This window comes from Callithrix jacchus, chromosome 16 (genome assembly GCF_049354715.1).
Source record: "Callithrix jacchus isolate 240 chromosome 16, calJac240_pri, whole genome shotgun sequence".
NCBI lineage: Eukaryota > Metazoa > Chordata > Mammalia > Primates > Cebidae > Callithrix > Callithrix jacchus.
Window position 1 is genome coordinate 97644009 of NC_133517.1, and position 15634 is coordinate 97659642.

At 36.0% G+C, this 15634-nt stretch overlaps 1 protein-coding gene and 1 pseudogene across 27 annotated transcripts in view; one reads left to right on the forward strand and one right to left on the reverse strand.

Annotated features, from left to right (window-relative positions):
• VPS13B (vacuolar protein sorting 13 homolog B) overlaps nucleotides 1-15634 on the reverse strand; it is an 822207-nt gene that overhangs the window by 612151 nt on the left and 194422 nt on the right. The gene's annotated exons all lie outside the window — the stretch shown is intronic.
• Nucleotides 6081-7291, forward strand: LOC103788688 (insulin-like growth factor 2 mRNA-binding protein 2 pseudogene; annotated as a pseudogene).

The following is a 15634-nucleotide window of genomic DNA, read 5'->3' on the forward strand; positions in this document are numbered from 1 at the left end:
CAATCTTTAATCCTTTGGGTATATACCCAGTAATGGGATTGCTGGGTCAAATGGTATTTCTATTTTGAGATCCTTGAGAAATCGCCACACTGTCTTCCACAATGGTTGAACTAATTTACACTCCCACCAACAGTGTAAAAGCATTCCTATTTCTCCACATCCTCTCCAGGGTCTGTAGTCGCCTGGTTTTTTAATGATCACTATTCTAACTGGCATGAGATGGTATCTCAATATGTTTCTAGGTGAAATGTCATGCATTCAGCAAGTTAACATTTCATTCAATGTACTTAAGATTACTCTAAATTTATGACACAATTGGATAGAACCTATTGAGAAGAACCTCAGATTTATATAGAATGTGTCAGCCACACCATTCAATGGCCGGGAGAATAAGGGTCAGTCATTACTATATGAATTACATATTACTGAAATACACATTATTATGCAATGTGATATCAAATTGGAAAATAATGTGTATTTCAATATATCACATTGGAATGTGATAACATCGGGATTCTCATTACAGGTCAAATGTAGTGTATACCTATTTAACAACCCTGCAAGATCTGCACATGTACCCTAGAACTTAAAGTATAAAAATAAAAAATTAAAAAGGTCAAATGCAAGGGTATCACCAGCAAAAACAAGACTGGCCTAAGAACCTACATTTTAGTATGACCCCAAGTGATTCTTACTCAGATGAAAGCTTGAGATACTGTCTTATGTAATTTGGGTAAGCCAAATAAATACCTTCCTCTCTCAGCAGAATTTTGTAGCAGGAAAAAAGATGTTCTTCCCTTGCCTTGCAAGATTCTGAATACAAGTTTTACCATATAACCAATATATATCTAAAAATAAATGCTTTTAGATATATCATGAGACTTATAACGTGGTCTTATCACTCACTAGACAATAATTATAGGGAAGTAAAATGCCACCAGTTCGCATATTACATCTTTTGCATATAATGCTATTTATTTTTGAAGACCCAGTTATTCTCTTATTATTTAAAAACAATTGTTTTGGCTTTTATTATGAATTGAAATAAAATAAACTAGCCAACAACTGTCAGTAATAACATGAAACATCTGGACATCAGACTTTTTTTAAAAATTTCATATAAATTTCTCAGTAATTTTTTTCAACATAAATTTTATTATAGTCTAACATCATTTAATTTACTTTTTATTCTACAAGAACAATGCCAAAATACATTGCAGAAGAAGTTCTTACCAAAATTTATTATATTTTTATGAGCAACTAGGTTCATATTAACTCATCCTACACAACTGAGCTCAAGCATCATCCTTCACCTAAGTTTGCCCTGTGGCCACTTGTATTCCCCTAATCCCACCAGGCTGGACTAAGAAGTAATGTTTAAGCATTTAATAAATGTTTCCTAAATCTGAAAATAGTATATACTAGAACCAGAATCAACTCATTCACAACATATTTCTACTGTGCTTATTAACTAAAGACATTGCCTTTTCACACACACACAAAATCTTATATTAACTTAGAGAAACGTACAATTAATATAAGCACTATGAGAGTGGAAGTATAGAACACTTTGAAATTATAAAGGGACCCTTATCCTGGATCCTAGATCATTAATATTCAAGGATAAAGAAAAGTGAACCAGGAAAGGGGATGAGAGTAGAGTAAATTGAAATACTCCAGGCAATGGAAAAGCATGACCCACAAACCTAAGGAAAGAACTAGAACTGCCTACAGGTCTATTACAGAAATTTACTGGTAGTACAGCCTATAGGAAGTAGGGATGAGAGCAGCAAGACCTGAAATTGAAGAAATGGAGGTCATTAAGTATTTTAGAAAGAGTTTGCCATTCTTAAGTTAAAGTTTAAAAAAAAAATCACCCTAACCTGCATAATGTAGGTCAGATAACCATTCTTTATGTATGAATTTTTTAAAATTTATTTTACTTTATTTCAATAATTTTGGGGGAACAGGTGGTTTGGGTTATATGGATAAGTTCTTTGGTGGTGATTTCTCTCATTTTGGTGCACTCATCACCCAAGCACATACACCACTCTACCCAATGTGTAGTCTTTTATCCCTCACCCCTAACTCAGTTAATTCTATATCCCTGGGGTATAGCCTATTAACCAAAAACATTTATGATTTCTTTTGTTTCAGTCATGACTTTTATTAAATATTTATTCATTTATTTTTCACTGACAATATATTTCCTTTTTACGGAAACAGTTTCCTTGCCTCCACTTTACCTTAGCCTGGTTGCTTACCCCAACATTTTGACAAAAAGCCTCAAATGTTACCCTTGAATTGTCAGTGCACTGAAAAATAACAGTGATCAAATGTTAAAGAGACACAATCCTCTATTTTCATAGTAATTTTTCCATTTTTAATCAAGCAATCCAAAAAGTATCTACAAAAGCAAACACAAAACATTTGGGGAGAAATACCATCATGTATCTCATTTGCTTCAAAAGTTATGGTGTTGTATTAGTCCTAGTCCGTTTTCACCCTGCTGATAAATATGCCTGAGACTGGCCAATTTACAAAGGAAAGAGGTTTCACTGGACTTACAGTTCCACGTGGCTGGGGAATCCTCACAATCATGGCGGAAGGCAAGGAGGAGCAAGTTACATCTTAAGTGGATGGTGGCAAGTAAAAAATGAGAGAGCTTGTGAAGGGGAATGCCTCTTTTTAAAACCATCAGATCTTGTGAGACTTATTCACTATCATGAGAACAGCACAGGAAAGACGTACCACCACGTCCCTCCCACAATATGTGGGAATTCAAGAAGAGATTTGGGTGGGGACACAGCTAAGCCATATCAGGTGTGGTTATAGAACTGGAATTTTTGAAACTACTCTATATCTAAAATAGCTACTACAGCATTATCAAATATAAGAGATCCCAGAATACTATACACATCACATGAGCAATGCCTCTTTTTTCTCCATTCTCCACTTACCTTTTTAAAAACATTCAGGTGATTTTACAGGGTGAATGTAATAGGACATAAAGATCATTGCTGTCTGTAGTTAGAAACATATTCAAATTCATCTGTTCTCTGCTTCAGCAGACATCATTTAAAAGCTACTTGGTGGCCAGGCATGGTAGCTCATGCCTGTAATCCCAGCACTATGGGAGGCCAAGGCAGGTGGATCACGAGGTCAGGAGTTGAAGACCAGCCTGGCCAAGATGGTAAAAGCTCATCTCTACTAAAAATATAAAAATTAGCTAGGTGCAGTGGCAGGTGCCTATAAGCCCAGCTACTTAGGAAGCTGAGGCAGAGAACTGCTTAAACCCAGGAGGCAGAGGTTGCAGTGAGCAGAGATTGCACCACTACACTCCAGCCTGGGCAACAGAGCAAGACTCTGTCTGAAAAAAAAGAAAAAGCTACTTGGTAAAACCATTACAGTTTCAAACTTTAAAGTCATTAAGAACAGAGTTTAGAAATCCCATCAAATTAAAATCAACAGGTCAGGCACCGTGGTTCATACCTATAATCCTATCACTTTGGGAGGCCAAGGCAGGTGGATCACTTGAGGCCAGGAGTTCAAGACCAACCTGGCCAACATGGCCAAGCCCTGTCTCTACTACAAATACAAAAATTAGTCAGACGTGGTGACACACACCTGTAATCCCAGCTACTCAGGAGACTGAGGCAGGAGAATTGCTTGAACCCAGGAGGCAGAGGTTGCAGTGAGCCAAGATCACACCAGTGCACTCCAGCCTGGGCAACAGAGCAAGACTATATTTAAAAAGAAAAAAATTGACATCAACAAATGAATTAGATGTTATACCTATCATTAAAGCAAAATCCTTGAGAACTGTTTTCCAGACCTTAGATAATGCCTCTACAACACAATTGGCCAATGAAAGTTGATGAAAAAGTGCTCTGAAGCATCAGCCAGTAAATGCCACCATAGTTTACCATGAGTGAGACGCACAACATATTAAACCACAGTTAATTAAATCAAACCAGTTCTTGCATTATTAAAATGTGTCCTCTATTGCTTATTTGCATACTATGCAGCTGTTTAACTTTAAGATCTCCACACCCGCCTACAGAAAACACTACTTAATCTTCATTTATTGACAATGAAATCAATGTGGTTACCATTGTTTTCTACTGCAGAGGAAAAAAAAGCAAAATTTTATTTTATTTCTCTATTACCTCTAATTCACAGTGAGTGTTTCTAATAAAAATCTCATGAAAGAACTAAAGGAAAATGAAATAACACTGAATATGTTTTATATGGTAGTACTTATTTTGTAATAAATTATGTTGAAAGGTACTTCAGTGGATTTAATGTAATGCATTACTTAGTCAAGAAGAAAAATAACTGGCAGTTCCTCTTTGTTGAAACATAAAAAATTCTTTAAATAATATATATAATATGTAGCTTACTAAATTGTTAGTTAAAATAGAAAGTAGCCTCTAAAAAATATTTAGGCTGAAAACACAGGATTTTTCTGTTATAATTACCCTCTTTTAAACTTACCCAACGTTTTGTATAATTTGGGTAAATTAATAAATATGTTAGGCACACAGAAGAAAAGGTATAGATTTTACTACTTTCCATATTGTTAAAATATAGCAAACCCCAGCACTTTGGGAGGCCAAGGCGGGTGGATCACGAGGTCAGGAGATTGAGACCATCCTGGTCAACATGGTGAAACCCCGTCTCTACTAAAAATACAAAAAATTAGCTGGGCATGGTGGCGCGTGCCTGTAATCCCAGCTACTCAGGAGGCTGAGGCAGAAGAATTGCCTGAACCCAGGAGGCGGATGCTGCGGTGAGCCGAGATCATGCCATTGCACTCCAGCCTGGGTAACAAGAGCGAAACTCCGTCTCAAAAAAAAAAAAAAAAAAATATGTATATATATATATATATATATATATATATATGGCAAACTGGCAAACTACTGCAGCAAAAGCCAAATATCATCATTACAGAATGACTTTTTGTAATACAAAGATAAATGTAGAATCTAATTTAAAAGAAATTTTCACTATAAATTTATATTAAGCATGGTAAGAGTTGATTTTTAATATGACACAATGGTACTCAATTTCTCACCTGCTATTGGCTGCTACATTATTACTATAATCTCTACACATTTGCAATAATAAAGGTGTTAATTCCAACTGAAATAGATGTGGAAGCAAGACTTTTTTGATAGCACTGAAGATGCTGATACTTCTAGCAACTTATTACATTTTCTTTCCTCTATAACAATTCATGAATTAAAAATCTACAGAGAAATGGTTGTAAAGCACTCTTGTAAAAGTCTTATTTTAAGATTACTGAGAAAGTAAGGTATGTTCTAGATAATCTAATATTTCTTTAACACTTTCTTCTTTTCATACTCTTCATATTTTTTCATCATTATATTTGAGTCAGGAATTATTTTCTTGCATACTGTTAATCATTTTGTTTTCCTTCCTCAAACATTCTATTTCTCTCTTTAATTCAATCTTATAAACGTAAATAAATCCCAAATAGGGCATTATTTTGAGAGACTTGTTGCAATTAAAAAGAAACTATATATATAGTTTAAATGTTTTATTAATGCTTGTACATTAACAATTTAAGAAATTATTCAAAGAATGAGGATATAATACAACCTCTATTAATGTCTTATTTTTATTTAAATGTTTATGAACATTTTGACTTAGAAAAATTATAAAGACTTTCATAAAGTTAATCATGTACCGAGGACTCAAGTTAGCACACCCCCCAACTCTACCCAGCACACACTCTGCTCTAAGCTGGGCAGACCCCCCAGCCCAGGCCAACACCCCCACCAACCCAACCCCAGCCTGGTGAGAGCCCCTTCCCCACCAGCATGTGGAGTGGGGGCAAGACAGCGGTAAGGCCAAGGTAAAGTAGAAATGCATGGGAAAATCATGGAAGTTGATTACTCAGTCTCTAAAAAGCTAAGGAGCAGGAAAATTCAGATTTGAAACATCCCTCCTCACCTGAAGTGGGAGGTGTTGGATAGATTTTTGGCTCAATATGGGGCAGTGGAGAATGTGGAACAAGTCAATACAGACACAGAACCTGCCATTGGCAACATCACATACGCAATAAGAGAAGCAGCAAAAATAGCCATGGAGAAGCAAAGCAGGCATCAGTTTGCAAACAACTCCTTCAAAATTTCCTACATCCCAGATGAAGAGGTGAGCTCCCTGTCATCCCCTCAGTGAGCCCAGGGTAGGGACCACTCTTCCCGGGAGCAAGGCCACGCCCCTGGGGGGCTCCTCTCAGGCCAGACAGATTGATTTCCCACTGCTGATCCTGGTCCCCACCCAGTTTGCTGGTGCCATTATCAGAAAAGAGGGCTTGACCATAAAAACACCCAGTAAGTAGACCCAGTCCCAGGTAGACATCCATAGAAAAGAGAACTCTGGAGCTGCAGATAAACCTGTCACTATCCATTCCACCCCAAAGGTGACTTCTGAAGGACACCACATGATTCTTGAAGTCATGCAGAAAGGCAGATGAGACCACATTTGCCAAAGATATTCCTCTGAAAATCTTGGCCTGCACAGCTTGGTTGGAAGACTGGAAAAGAAGTCAGAAATTTGAAGAAAATTGAACATGAAACAGGGACCAGGATAACAATCTCATCTTTGCAGGATCTGAACATATACAACCCGAAAGAACCATCACTTTGAAAGGCACATTTGAGGCTTGTGCCAGTGCTGAGATAGGGATTATGAAGAAGCTGCATGGGGCCTTTGAAAATGATATGCCGACTGTTAATACCCACTCCAGATACTTCTCCAGCCTGTACCTCCATCACCAGCGTGGTCCGTTTCCGTATCATCACTCTTACCCAGAGCAGGGGATTGTGAATCTCTTCATCCCAACCCAGGCTGTGGGTGCCATCATCAGGAAGAAAGGCGTGCACACGCAACAGGTGGTGAGGTTCTCTGGAGCCTCTATCAAGGCCCAGAAAAGGATCTTTGGGAAACTTAAAGAAGAAAACTTCTTGGACTCCAAAGAGGAAGTGAAGCTGGAAGCCTATATCAGAGTGCCCTCTTCCACAGCTGGTTGGGTGATTGGCAAAGGTGGCAAGACCATGAATGAAATGCAGAACTTAACTAGTGCAGAGGTCATCATGCCTCGTGGCCAAACGCGAGATGAAAATAAGGAAGTGATTGTCAGAATTGTCGGCATTTTTTGTTAGCCAGACTGCACAGCACAAGATCAGGGAAACTGTACAAGAGGTGAAGCAGCAGGAGCAAAAAATATCCTCAGGGAGTCACCTCACAGCACAGCAAGTAAGGCTCCCACAGGCACCAGCAAAACAACAGATGAATGTAGCCCTTCCAACACCTGACAGAATGGGACCAAACCCAGCCAGCCAGATTGGGAGCAAACCAAAAACCATCTGAGGAACGAGAAGTCTACAGTCTGCGGAGGCACCCAGGGTTCTGCAGAGGCACCCAGGGTCTCTGCAGAAGCCCTGAGAATCCCAGGGACCAAGGAGGGGTGGAGAAGGTCAGTCAGGTTTGTCAGACCACTGGGCCCCACATCCCACCCCCCCGCCAGGGCTTCTGCAGGCTTCAGCCATCCACTTTACCAACCACTTTACCATCCACTCGGATTTCTCCTTAACTCCAACAACCCCTATCACTTTTAGTCAAACTAACATAGGTGAACCTGTTCATAGCCAAGAAAAATGCACACCCTTTATTGTGGCAAATCATCTCTGTACATGTGTGTACACATTAGAAGGGGAAGATGTTAAGAAATGTGGCTTGTAGGTTACACAGGGTGCCTGGAGCAGTAATAGATTTTGAAAATAATATATCAAATAATTCAACTAACTCCAATTTTCAAACAATTATTACTTTTTTTTCCTTTTAAAGAGAAAGCAGGCTTTTCTAGACTCTAAAGAAGAAAGCCTTTCTTTGGGAGGTCTCACAGTAAAGACAGGAGCTTTGAGGCCACCCACACAACATTCATCCAGAGGGAAATCTCACCCTAAGGATACTCACAGCAGTTCTGGATCACCTGTGTAAGTCAACAGAAGGGATGCCATCTCCTTGAAGAGAAAACGCTGTCACTCCTCATGCCTATCTAGCTCATACACCCATTTCTCTTTGCCTCACAGGTTTCAAACTGTTTTTTTTTTTTTTTTTTGCATACTACTATATAATTCTCTGTCTCTCTGTTTACCTCTCCCCTCCCTCCCCTTCCCTCCTTCTCCATCTCCATTCTGCTGAATTCCCTCATCCCTCCATTTCAATCCCATATCTATGCACCCTCATCCAAGCAAAGCAGTGTTTTTGTATCATATCATACAAAAGGAACAAAAGCAAAACACATAAAGCAGTCTCAGCCTACACTTGCTTACTAAAAAGAACAAGAGTCAATGGTACATGTCCTATAATTTTGGAAGAGGAAAACAGGAGCCCATCAAACTAACCAATCAACCAAAGAAAAAATTCCACAATGAAAGAATGTATTTTGCCTTTTTGCATTTTGGTATATAAGCCATCAATATTAAGCAAAATAATGTCTTTCTTTAAAAAAAAAAAAATGGAAGAAGTAATTTACACAAGGTTGTTAGCCCAATGGGTTAAAGATTTTTTTTTAATGAGAAAAAAAACAGAAAATCTACCTAAGGTGTTTCTTTAACTCAGCAGCTTGCTCTTGTGTTCCCCCTAGAAATTTTGTAAAATTGATAGTTGGAGCATTTAAAAAAAAATTTTTTAATAAAAATGAGTTGGGAAAAAAAATAAGATATCAACTGCCCAGCCTGGAGAAAGTGACAGTCCAAGTGTGCAACAACTGTTCTGAATTGTCTTCCACTAGCCAAGAACCTATATGGCCTTCTTTTGGACAAATCTTGAAAAATGTTTATTTAGAAAACAAAAAGAGATGACAAAGAAAAACAGAGAGCAAATACTGGAGATGTCCTGAATTTCAAGAGGGTATGCGCCATTAGGCCTTTTTGTGCTAAAAGATGAATATGGACTAGTTTGTAATGAACAAGCCATTGCACCACCAGATTGCAATGTCAGTTTCCTTTACTGAAAACTGTTCTGTGACCAAAAAAAACAAAGAAAGAAAAAAAGGAAATATATCCAGCTAACAACAAGAAAAAAATGTACTAGGTTAGTATTTGTGTTAACTGTCAATCTCCTGACCTAATCATTGAACTTATGAAATCATGATTTCTATATATGAAACTAACAGCTTCTACAATTATTAACAATTATAGTATTTAACTCTGATGATAAACATTTATACTTTAACTCATTGACAGAACTCTAACACATAAAGCCTATGAGCATATGTTCATTGTTTGCTACATTTAGAATGCTTACCTGTAATTAAAAATAAACACTAAAACACTAACAAAAAAATTCAAATGACATGCCTCATTTATCTAAGTAATGTTAAGCTACTAGATATAATGGTAAGCATTTTCACACACAAATTCAAGATTTCCAGAAATGACACTGAAGTGACAATTCTGCTATTCAACTTCCCAAAGGCCAAGGCCAAAGCTGAAACCAAAGAGTAGATTTCAGATGAATACCCAACTTGAATCTGCATTTCTAGTATCCCTAATAAAAGTAACAGTAAAACTGTAACAATTTCCATTTATAGAACAGTCATGGTATACCAGACATTCTATATTATTTCACTTACTTCTCACTATACTCCTACAAAGCAAGTACTACTGGTGTTCCCCACTCTACAGAGGAGGAAACTGATTCTTAAAGAGGTAAAGAGACTTGCCTAAATCACATGGTTAACAAATGGCCTGGCCAAGGTTCAAACTTGGGCACTGAGAAGACATTTCTCAGAACCGGAACCTAGTTTTCATTAACAATTTTAAGTCTTAAATAAGAATCAACATAAGTAAACTTTCAATTAGGTAAGTCAATATTTTGGAGGGGGAAGAGATCTAAAATTTCCTATAGGAGGAGGACTTCTGACCTCAAGGAAAATAAAAGCAGTTCTGGAAGGCAGCACTGTGCAGGTCCCTGCTATATTCAGGAATCTTGGGAGTTTTCAATTGTGTCCTGTACTACAACAGAGAGCTATATGGCTTGAGTAAGGAACTAGTTAAACTTTAAAGACTCAGTACAGTCACATAACAAGTTGCCTAAAAAAAATTCCTACAGAAGCATTTATCTACTTTTTTTCAGAGCTAAGAATAGGCAAAAAAACACAAACATGTATAGTAAGTTATATAAACCCAACTAAAAATTAAAATTAATATAGTTCTTATAATTCAGTAATAAATAGTTACTTAAAAGCAAAATAACTGGTTAATGAGTTACTATAGAAACACAGGAAATTGATAAAATAAACTGTAATGATGGAATTAATGTATGTTTTCTGCAGATGTTACACAATTGCCAATAATAGAATTCTCCAAGTGACAACATAGTATGTCTTAAGTCAGAAGTCAAGATATAGTTGCATTATGACTATTAAATGTGGAAACAGGCAAGCAGTAAGTAAATTTTCTAAACCATAAGTCAAATTATATCACTCTTTTAGTTAAAGCCCTCCAGTGACCTCCCAATGCTATTAGAATAAAATCCAAAATTCTTACTGTGGCTTGCAAGGGTTTCAAATATGACACCTACCAAACTCTCTGACCTTGTTTCTCTGCACTTTTTTTTTTAATCTCAGCATTCTCTAGCCAAATTTGCCTTCTATCTCTCCTTCATGCCAAGGTCTTGTCCATAATAGGTCCTTTATGTCAGATTTTCTGTTTGCTTAGAAAATTCTTCTTCTGTATCCTTGCTCTACATGAGAACAGGGACATGTCTGTTTTGTTCATATCACTCATGCCTAACCCTAGCACACAGTGTCAAATCCTTAACACTGACTGACTGACTGATGAAAATCAATCAATCAATGAATAATTAGTAGCATCCCAAGGTCCACCCCACTTTCAACAAAGAACACAGAGCTGGGCTACAAGGAGCATGATTAGCTGACAGTCTTCAGCTGTTAGCTTTTATAAAAGTTGTATTCAACTTTTCAGCCAAGGGCATTCTCCTCTTGGAGAGGCCCAGAGCCAATGTCTGAATAATGGTGGTCAAGGGCCTAGCCATTTCCACTACTGAGGGCCAGGCCAAAACCTTCGCTCCAGAGGTCCCTACTGGGTTACCCAAAGACTTTGTAAAATCATGTTAACAATGAGATGACTCTTTCCATCCAATCTTGTTCCCAGCCTTTTCTTTTCACAGGTGTTGCTCACTAGCATGCAGTTTGCAGTCCTAACTCCATCTCAAGGTCAGCTTTCTGGAAAACCTAACCAGCCCTGATTCCACTCCTTATACTTACAAATAAAATGCCATTTCGAACAGTGCACAGAATATTCATTTTATATGAACCATGTGATAAATGAGCTTACTACAACCCTCATCCTCCACTAACATACACACATGCACACCCCAACCACAAAATGTCAACTCTTCTCTGAAGCCTTCAAATATAATCATCTGCTCTTCTCTTATGGCTTCCGTTTGAACATCTAGCAGTACATACCATACACTATTATAATTATGTGCTTATATATCCTTTTCCCTATTAAAGATGGAGCTCCTGCAATCTGTACCTTCTTTGCATTAATAACCCCAGTGCCTTATACCTGGTACAAGTACGATGTTCTATCAATTTCTTGATGAAGACAGAATACAAATTAAAGTAAGTTTTGTTTTAAAAAAAACTTTATATAAACTACATACGCTTTATCTGTGAGATTGAATAGCTGGCAAATTCAACCCCAAACATTCATAAGCTAAAAATAAATAACTTTATTTTTCTTAGTCAATAAATTTTTTTTGCTTTTGAGATACAGTTGTCAATGGTAAAATTGAAAGCTACTAGGCAACTTGAAGGACTATTCATTCTGAATTTTTTAGGACACTCCCCCGCAAGTACATATTGATTACCAAGGAAAAATGAAACACTGGTTTTTACAACTCATTAAATTTCTTTTCAACTTCATATAACCTGTCAGCTCTCAACGGCACCCTCCAGGGACAAAAATCAAGCCTAACATTCCTAGCACATAAGCACAAAATAAAAGTAATCCATGAAAAGCACATACAAAAAATAAAGTGTCTATAAGAAAAGTATTTTACAAATTACAAAATTTTAATTTTGAGAATTGCTAAGCCATTTTATTTTCTGAGAACAGTTAAGCAATTTTACTTTTTTTAAAATTCAGTGTGTTAAAATGGGCATTACTCCACCACCTAGAAATCACAGAATAGGTGAACAATTTAGAAATTCAAGTATTTGAAAGGACGGCTAAGCCTCCCATAGGAAATAAAAGTGGAAATGAGTCCAAGGGAGAAAATGGCTTGGTTCCACACCCTTAAAATTGCCTACACAAATGCATCAAAAAAATAAAAATAAGCCCCCTGAGTCTGGGTCAGCAGCATAGTGTTACTACTTAAGCATTCGGTCATCAATGGCAATGGTAGGCTGATTAATGGTTGAGGTAATATATTTACTTACTATAGTATGGAACTGTATAACAGCACCGCCAACAGTACAAAGAGTTCTTGTGTGGATATCATATACAAAGAAATACTACAACCATCTACCACATATATTTTAATATGAATATATGAAACACACCAGAACAGTTTAAAAAGTAGACACAAATAAACTATATTATAAATCCTAATCATTCAACTTGTTAAAAAAAAAATACTGAACTTCATTCAGCAATTTACTAGTTATATTTTCCCAAAAAAAGCACCTCGTTTTTGCTACTCATTATTAAAATGTGATTCTAATTAAAACAAAGATAAAAGAATCTTCCCAAAATCTAAAAGATAAAAGCAAAAATGTTAATATGAAAAAAGGCAGTTTTTCAAGTAAGCCATTCCCTCAACTATAAAAAAAATATATATTTTACACTTAATGGCATTAATGGGTTAAATATAACACTGATTTTTCTTTATATGTAATAGCCAGCCCCAATTAAATGTATGTAACTCCAAAAGTAACATATATAATACAGTCATACATGTGTACTGTACTCACTGGAGTCCAGTGCGTACAATAAACATGTATTATATATGTTACTTTTCAGAGCTCTTGAGAAATCTATTTTTAAATTAACCAAGAAAAGAAATAGGTAGGGGAAGAGTTTTACTATAAGTGTTCCGAGTGCCTGATACAGAAATTAACATACAACAGTGTCTATATATGTTTATTGAATACAAAAATTAATATTAGATCAATATCAGGTTTTTTTCTTAATGATAAAATATTTCTTTTTCTCAGTATGTGGAAGCTTAAAAAAGTTGATATCATAAAGGTGGACAATAGAATGATAGCCTCTGGTAGAGGCTGGGAACAGTGTGTGGATGAGTTGCAGGAGACAAAGAGAAATGGGTCAGCGAGTACAAACTTACAGGTAGAAGGTATAAGTTCTAATGTTGATAGCAGATAGGGAGGCAAGTAGCAACAATGTCTTGTATATTTTGAAGTAACTCAAAGAAAGAAACTGAAAACTCAACATATAGAAATGATAAATACTCAAAGTGATGCATACTCCAAATATTCTGACTTGATCATTATCCATCCTATGCATGCAACAAAATATCACATAAGCCACATAAATATGTAAAATATTATGTATCAATATTCTAAAATTTCTTTACACAGAGAAAATATTATCGGTACCAACAGTCTTGTTTTCTGAAAATTATTATACCTATAACATGTTAAGCAAGATTGATATTAAGAATAACTGCCTGAAAGGCAATGCCCAAGAGTCACAAGTGACCCTAATTTTGACCCAATATTTGTACTCTCAGAAATTTTTTCAGGAAAATAACTTTAAAATATCAACATGCATAAAGATACATAATGCTGTATCTAAAAAACAATAATAAACCACCTAAATTTCAACTGTTATGAATTTCTAAAAAAAAAAAAAAACCTCAGTGGAATAATATTAAATAACTCAACTTAAAAGTATATAAGGTATATACTATATAACTGGCACAACATGTTAGATAGCATACTCTAGGAACTTAAAAGAAGTATACCTAAAGCAGTCTGAAAGACTTGAAGCTTCAGCTATGTCTTCATGGAAAAGTAGGTTAAGGAGACAAGAAGAAATGGTTATGAGTGTAGGCAAGATATTGCAGGAAGACGGAGTAGCGAGTGTAACAGCAAGGAGGTATGAAAGACTGTATGTTTTGGCTAGAAGTGTACTGTAAGTACTTCAGCAGTTTGAAGTAGCTAAAGAAAGGGGCTTGAGGAAGACAGTTTCCCGCAATGAGTGAAAGAGAAGGTCATGAAATGACCATGTACTAACATGGGAATAAGTTCCAACTTTATCTTGAGGACAAATGAGAAACCACTGAAGGATACAATCAGAATTTAATTTTAGAAAGATCACTAAGACTTCAGTGGAGAGAATGAATTTTGCAAAAGAACAAGAGATAACTTGGAAAGATATTATTACAACAATACCAGTCAAAAACAAAAGCATGGTAACACAAAGTAGAGAGGCCAGGAAGATTCAGCCGGAGGAAATAACATAACATGATACTTTACAAAACGCAGACAAGAGAAAATCTTAAAGAGAATTCCTAGGTGTTTTACATAATACAAGGGATAAATTGTGATACCATTAGCCATGATTAGAAAAATTTAACAGTTAAATTTCCTTCTGAATACTGTGAATTTTAGATACCCTGGCATATTCAAATAAATTTAACAGTTTCAGAGAGAGGTTCTGGGCCAGAGCATTAAATTAAATGAAGCAGTTGTCAGTGTATGGGTTGTACCTGAAGGAACATAGGAGAGAGTACTCAATGTACTCCCTTAAGATCAAGGATAGAAAGACAAAGAAGAGCCCACAAATCAGAAGAGAGTTCTATGTATGTCAAATACAGAATCAGGAAGTTAGAACTACAAAATATACAATGGACTCAGCATCAAAGCTAACAGGAGAGGCAACGTGTATATAATTCTAAGTCATTTCTCTGTGACAGAAAAGAGTAAGATAAAATGAGACCTCAGGAGGAACTCTGAATCTAAGACAATTTTCTATTTTTATGCTTTCCACAATAAGAGAGACAGAGTGGTATGTGACCACCATAAAGAGAAATTTTAAAACATAATGTTATGAAAAGAAGAGCATAACATGAAATGGTAAACACATAATAAATAAAACCAAGTAAAAATTTATATATGAAGACATGAGTTGGAAGAGAACATGGAAAATTAAAAACAGGCATACAAGTACCTTCTTCCTTTTATAATTTCCTTTAATGCTGTCCTATGCTTCAATAATTTAAAAGTGAGTAAAAGGAAAATAACCACTCTATACATCTCCTCACCAAATCCCATCATGATATTAATATAATTAATTAGCTATGGATAGTCCTATGATTAATAACTTAATGAAAAATAAACTCATGATTTAATCCTAATTTTCTAATAATCATTTCATCTAATCCTAAAATGTGCATTCCTAAAAGTGATCTGGTTGTTTCCAAACATCTCAGTACTATAAGCTTTCCTATGTCTCACCACACTTGGAAAATATGAGGTAAATGACATGCTAACTTGAATAATCATAAAAATGCTTATAAAGTAAAAGGTTCATTTAACAAA